Below are 7593 nucleotides of genomic sequence, written 5' to 3' on the forward strand. Positions count from 1 at the left end.
GTTTGTTTATTTTAACCACTGCCATTTTGATGTGGTTTGCCATAAGGAGGCCTAAGAGGTAGTGGTGGCAGTGCTGTGTGTTAAGTCAGGCCTGAGGTCGGGGCCTGGCTTTGTTGATGCTCTAATGTGGTGGTGTCCCTTCTGTGCAAGTGTGTCCCTGGAAAATTCAGGTTCTTCCTGGTGGCGAGGGCAGGCCTATTAGTTGCTAGTCTCACCAGTGCCCCTAACTGCTTGGAGTCCTTCGTCTTTTTGCATCTAGAGTGCTCTTCGTGGGTGTTAGTGACAGAGAGTTGTCGTTTGGCATTTGTTTCTTCTAGTCTTTATTATCCATAATGCTCATACCTTAGGAGAACAGAAGAAGGGGTTGGGGAGTGCTGCTGGGGTCGGTGTGATCTCTGGGAGCCTCACGTGGTAGGTATCCATGGTTCTGCAGGTGTGAACTGAAATTTACTGTTGTCTATTAGGAGCTGCCTGCTGTGTTGACAGAGCCATGGCTCTCTCTGAGGGCTGGAAAAGGGCTTTCATGGTGGAGCAAAGAGGGCCAGTTGGGTATTCATCAGGAGTCAGGAGTGCTCAGTTAAATTGCCAGCACATTAAGCGGTAGGGGCCTTTTACTAAGCCATCAAGATGTCAACTTTCCCACAAAGCCTATGCTAATGCTCTGGGAGGCTGGTGGAACCTGCCTTTCAGGGGCTGTGCTGGTGGGGGACCTGACCTGGGAAGTGGCTTTATCAGACTTGTTGGGAGGGATGGCCCTGTCCCTTTATAGTATGTCCTCTCAACTTGGCAGGGGGCAGAGTTCTTCCTCTCTCTGGCTTTCCATGCTCTAACCTCGCCTTTCCTTTCCCTGACTCACTCTCTCTGTTAATAGCTTTCTTCCCCCTTCCCTTCTGTTCACTGCTGCCCCTCTTTTGATCCTTTCTCTTGCTGGGCCTCATTTTCTCTCCGTTTTCACTTTGAGGGTTGCCTTGTTTGAAGTTCCAGTTGTCCTGTGACTGGATGTTATTCAGTGGCCGCATCCTTTTTTACTGAGGAGCAGCTAGCCAGAGGCTTTCAGATAACCGCACTGGTGGGCTACTGACCAGAGCGGAGCTGCTTGGCTGAGTGAGGCTCCAAGTAGGGCCTCGAATGAAGCGGGTGTGGGTTCGCCAGCTGTTCTTAAACTGTCAGGCAAGGGCTGTGCTGTGTGTGCCCTTAGAGACTCCTTTTGGAAGCTCAAGGCAGAAGGGAGTCCTGCATTCAGACAGCCCGGGGTTTTTGCAGAGGACCAAACACAGTGAAGGCTGAAATAGGCCCTTGCCTGGGAACCTACCAGACTGCTTGCAGTCAGGGGTCCTGCCTTGGAGCCAGGTGTTCCCACATCGTTACTGGAACAGTTTCTACGTTCCTTTCCTTCTCAATAAATTAAGACATAAATTATTTTTTCCCTGAAATTCATGTGGCTTTTAGTCAGGGATAATCAGCAGGGATTTTGAACCTTTATTGTTGAATATGCCATATGGGCTAGGCATATTTAATTCTAGGTGCTGGGATTAAAGGCGTGCACCACCACTCCTGGCAGAACTTAATTTTTTATTTACTGATTGATTGATTGATTGAGAGGAGATCTTACTGCTGGCTGGCCTGGAATTTACTGTGTAGACCAACTTCAAACTCAAAGATCTGCTCACCTCTGCCTCTTAAATGCTGGGATGAATGCCTGGCTTAAAACTTTGTTTTTAAATCCAGATAGCTAAGTGAATGCACTATATTGCAGATTGCTTTGTTCCTGTTATTCAACCACATTGTTCCATGTAATTCTGTCTTGTTGTTTTGAAGGGTCTCAGCAGTGTTGGTTCTATAGTTTGGGAGTACCTGGGTTTATTTTGCCTTCACCTATGATGAACTTCTAGGATGCTATGTATACTGTGTACGTATTTTGTCACTGTTATGAAAATATAATAATAAACATGTGCATATATATAAAGTTTGAGATTTTTTTTTTTTTTTTTTTTTTTTTTTGGTTTTTCGAGACAGGGTTTCTCTGTGTAGCTTTGTGCCTTTCCTGGGACTCACTTGGTAGCCCAGGCTGGCCTCGAACTCACAGAGATCCGCCTGGCTCTGCCTCCCGAGTGCTGGGATTAAAGGCGTGCGCCACCACCGCCCGGCAAGTTTGAGATTTTTAGCATACTACTGTAATATGTATCTGTAAAATGAACCTTCTGAAGGTAGGGCTGCTTATCAAGAGATAAAATGTTCATTTCTTTATTTGGGATATAATTTTAAATATGACCCAGGCACAGTGACAAACACTTGTAATCCAGCACTTGGGAGGCCGAGGCAGGAGGAATTCAATTTAGACCAGTCTGGGCAACAAACATAGGGAGATGTCGGAAGGAAGGAAAGAGATGTTAGGAAAGTAGGAGTCCTTCAGTAAACACCTTTGCTTATGAGTGTGGCTTGCATCTGAGATCATTTTCCTCAGCTAGCTGCCCATTCACTGTTGTGGTCTTACTTAGTCAGTAATTGAGGCAAGGGCAGTTTCTTTGTCCAAATGGCTAGCTTTTGCCATAAAGAAAGCAAACTCTATATGGAGGTTCTTTGATGCCCATTATCTTCTCTGAAGTAAATTGGTGCTGCCAGGAGCTGACTTGTCTCACTGTCATGAAAAGCCTTAGGTTATTAAACATATTAAATGCCATATTCTGTAGGTCTTTGAAGTGTTTGAAGGCCATTTATTTAAATATCTGTTTATGATCTTGAAAATATACCTGGCATGAGTTTGACTATTATAGATATTATAGACTATTAATCTGTATTTTTAATTATATGTTACATGTTTAAATGAGTTGCATAAGCACAATACCCCATATAAGAGTAGGAAGATACATATAATATAGCAAAAATAACTTGAAATTTGTGTCAATAAATTAAAATCCATACCAATGTAAAATATTTTGAGATTAATAGTTGTTTTTTGGATTAAAGTAGATTCAATAATCTACCCTTTTATCTCATCATTTCTATATTATATCCCCTTTTTTTCCTTTAGAAAGAGATGGTTGAATTTTAACTCTTTTGTTTAGTCTTTTTTTTTTTATTAAGACCAATAACAATTTGTAACCAACCCCCCTAAACAGTGACAAATATTCATAAACCATTGAATAACCAAAACCCACCCAGACCCATCCCTGGGGAATGTGGGTGTTGTTCTTTAGACTACTTATTATTTGGGAGCACTGGCATCTTTAGGGGAACCTTGAGAAAACCAGGATAATTGTTAGGTGTTGGCTGGAGTAGTTTGTGGGGCTGGATCATCTCAACCAGTAGCCTTGAAGGAGTTTTGGATGCAGAATTCTCTCTCTCTGTTTTTGTTTTGTTTGTGTTGTTTTGTTTTTTCGAGACAGGGTTTCTCTGTGTAGTTTTGGTGCCTGTCCTGGAACTCACTCTGTAGCCCAGGCTGGCCTCGAATTCACAGAGACCTGCCTGGCTCTGCCTCCCAAGTGCTGGGATTAAAGGTGTGTGCCACTACCGCCAGACTGGATGCAGAATTCTGAGGAGACTGTAACAGGCATTTTGAGATGCTGGACCACCAGAGCAGTTCATTTTTATTAGTGTCTGGTCTATTTGTTCTGAAAATACATAAACTTTTTAAGGGAACATACATTACAAGTATGGAATATATGGTGTTCACAAATCAGTTAAAGATGATTTTTGTTTTATAGTTGGGCAGGTAAAATATAGATTACATGTTTTGTAGTTTTTCTAGGTTTATTTCTTTATGTCTGTAGCCAGGATATCAGGGGGTCTTCCCTGATTAAATCTGATCCATATCAATCTGGAATGAATCCATAGCCTCTTATTTCTTGTGGAAGTAAAAGAGGAAATAACCTCTCCCCCAAAGTAACACATCTTTTGACTTCCATTTTGAAGTCAAGATATTTTTTAAATATATAGGTTGTTTTAATCTGTCAGCTTTCATAATCCAGTGTGTCTTAGCAGCTGTCGTTTCTTCATTTGCAATCAGAAAATCTAAAGACAACACAATAGCATACAGAATTCAGACTCTGTATATTTCCCATCTTTATGTGGCTTATTATATCTTTTTATTACTTTATTTTACTTTACTCCTTTTTTAAGAGCTTTACTTTTAAGGGAACACTTGGTTCCCTGAGAGCCAACCATCAAGGTTTGGGTTCATGCTGCCACCGAATAGTGCACTGCCCACTGCTCATAAACCCCATTTAAGTGTTTGGTGACAGGGCCTCTTTTTTTTTTTTTTTTTTTTTTTTTTTTTTTTTTTTTTTTTAAGACAGGGTTTCTCTGTGTAGCTTTGCACCTTTCCTGGAGCTCACTTTGTAGAGCAGGCTGGCCTCGAACTCACAGAGATCTGCCTGTGTGGCAGGGCCTCTTAAAAGAGTTGTATTGTAGAATATTATTTTAAGGTGTGTTACTTTTGTTTATGTTGCATTTGTTTAACTCTGTGAAGCTGTGTTACTGTGCCTGTCTAAAACACCTGATGGTCTAATAAAGAACTGGCCAATAGCAAGGCAGGAGAAAGGAAAGGCGGGGCTGGCAGGCAGAGAGGATATATAGAAGGATAACTCTGGGGAGAAGAGAAAAAAGATGGAGGAGTGAGGAGAGCTAGTAGTCAGGGAAGGAGGAGGACTCCAGGGGCCAGCCACCCAGCTACACAGCCAGCCACAGAGTAAGAGTGAGATTTACAGAAGTAAGAGAACGGGAAAAGCCCAGAGGCAAAAGGATAATTTAAGTTAAGGAAAGCTGGCTAAAATCTAAGCCAAGCTAAGGATAGGTGTTCATAATTAAGAATAAGCCTCTGTGTGTGTTTATTTGGGAGCTGGGTGGCAGGTCTCCCAAAAGGAGAAAAAACAACAGAATTGTGCCCATTTTTTTGCCACTGGCACTGAGTCAGAAAGCTGTCTCTGTCTCTTAGAAGAGCCTTGTCTCTACTTGCCGATAGCAAACAGAGCCTACCTGAGAAAAGGAGGTTACCAAGAAGCTGCACGACTCTGTTTTTGTGTGTTTAGAATCCTTTTTTAAGCACTCTCAGGTCTTGTGTGGAAATTCCGGCCCCGCATTGGAATGCCACTGTCCTCGTGTTTTGTTTTTTTTTAACTTTAAAGACAAGTATACAGGTTGTCTGTAAGGATACTTAAGGCTAGAAATATCCTGACTTCAATAAGAAGATCACCCAGCACTCAGGAGGCAGGTGGATCTCTGTGAGTTCTAGGCCAGCCTGGTCTACAGAGCGAGATCCAGGACAGCCAGAGCTACTCAAGGTACTTGATCATAGAACATCAATGGCAGTATTTGATCATAAAACACCAGCGATGGTACTTGATCATAGACTATCAGTGGTAGTACTTGATCACAGAACGCCAGTGATGGTGCTTAAACAACATCCAGCTGATATTGTTCGCCTGTCTCTGGGAGTCACTGTGTTGTTGCAGTAATAGTTCTTTCATTTATTATTGCTAGGTTGTTGTTTGTCCTGTGATTTGCGTAGTTTTCAGTTTGGAGCGATTATAATCAGAAGCTACTCTGGTGTACCTGTCTTGTGGTAGGTGTGTGAACTTCTTCCCTTCAGCATGTAGGAACATGCTGACTACCTTTTGACCACCAACTGCACTGCATATACCACAGTGGTCCCCTTTAAACTGCTTAGTGGTGATACAGGAGGAGTTGTAGTTTGTAAAAAGATATTCTGTAGTTTTCACAGCAAGGAAATCACCAATGGCACAGTCCCTCAGAATGCATACTCTAGTTAAATGGCTCTGAAGCTGCACAGATTTCTCAGAAACGTCCCTGTAGTTAAGTAAGGCGTAACTGGTTATCAGGAAAGAGAATTGCTGAGTCATATGACATGCTTTTTCCTAAAAGTGTGATGCTTTGGCTTTTATTTATAGTTCTATGATGTACTGTGAGTTATTTTTGTATATAAAGCTAGGAATCAATCTCCCCCCCCCCCATAGCCAATTAATCCAGACTGTTTATTAGAGACACAGTCTTTTCCTTTTTGAATTGCAGTGGTGCCTTTCTGTTAAATTAAGTGACTGTACTGTGTGAATTTGTTTTAGGACTCATTCTATTTAAATTTTTTAAAGTTTAATTTAGGGGCTAGCAAAATGGCTCAGCAGTTACAGGCACCTACCACCAAGCCTGATGACCTGAGTTCCATCCCTGGGACCCAGTGGTAAAAGGAGAGAACTGACTCCTTCAAGTTGTCCTCTCATCTCCACACAAGTGTCATGGCACACTCATGCTCACAACACACACACAAATAAATACGCATAATAAATTCAGATAATTGCAATAAAAATTGAATTCAGTTTATTAGTGTGTGTGTGTGTGTGTGTGTGCGTGTGCGTGACATGTGGAGGTCATCAGGCTTGCATGGCAATTCTGTTTACAACTGAGCTATCTTACCAGCCCAGGACTGTTCTGTTGTATTACATTGATCTTTTTATTGATCTTTTTATTAGTGTTTATTTTAACAAAACATGAGATTGTGCAGACTATATAGCTTTCAAGTTTTTTCTTTGTGTGTGTGTGTGTGTGTGTGTGTGTGTGTGTGTTATACATGTGTATATTACATGGGTTGGTCAGAGGTTGATGTATTTTTCTAGTCTCCATCCTTTATTTTGTTTGTGGGGTTTTTGTTTTTTTTATTTTTGTTTTGTTTTGGTTTTGGTATTGGTATTGGTTTTGTTTTTCGAAACAGGGTTTCTCTGGAACTTACTCTGTAGACCAGACTGGCTTCGAACTCACAGAGATCCTCCTGTCTCTGCCTCCTGAGTGCTGGGATTAAAGGCATATATCACTATCAGCCACTAGCACTCAACTTTATTTTTTAATTTTGACAGTTTCATACACACACACACACACACACAGAGTAGTTTTCTTCACATCCTGTTACCCTATTTCATATTCCCCTTTTCTCCATTTCCATCTTATATTTTAGGCAGGGTCTCACTCAACCAGGAGCTCACCATTTTGGCTAGACTAGCAGGCCAGGAAGCCTCATGGACCCTGTTGTCTGCTCTTCCCCAGCACTGGGGTTATAAACCCATGGCTGCTGTGCTCAGCTGTTTACATGGATTCTGGGATTGAACTCAGGTCCTTATGTCTTCCTGGTAAGCTCTTTATCAACTGAGCCATCTCTCCAGCTCCTAAAATTTCCTGCACAGTATTACGTTGTATTTCAGAAGCATAGAACTGTTGGCTGAGTGTGTAGACTAATGGTCGAGCACTTGCCTAGCATGTGCGAGGCTGTGGGTTCAATCTTCAGCACTGGACCCCATACATTTACATGGAAACAGAACCCACCAATAGACAAACTAATTATGTAGATGTGCCGGAGTAACTTTTTCTTCTTTAGGTATGTGGGTTGTGATTTCTTTCCCCTGCTTTATCTATTTAGTACCAGCATGGAGGTCAGAGGACAACTTAGGAAAGTCAGTGCCTTCTTTCCAAGGATTGGACTCAGGTCATCAGGCCTGGAAGGAAGAACGTTCACCCACTGAGACGTTTGGCCAGCCCCTTTTTGGTCTTTTATGTTGAAGGCCTCACCCTCGGTGTCTGATAGTCTTTGTC

The sequence above is a fragment of the Peromyscus californicus genome, unplaced genomic scaffold (genome assembly GCF_007827085.1).
Source record: "Peromyscus californicus insignis strain IS unplaced genomic scaffold, ASM782708v3 Scaffold_17__1_contigs__length_78620276, whole genome shotgun sequence".
Classification (NCBI taxonomy): Eukaryota; Metazoa; Chordata; class Mammalia; order Rodentia; family Cricetidae; genus Peromyscus; species Peromyscus californicus.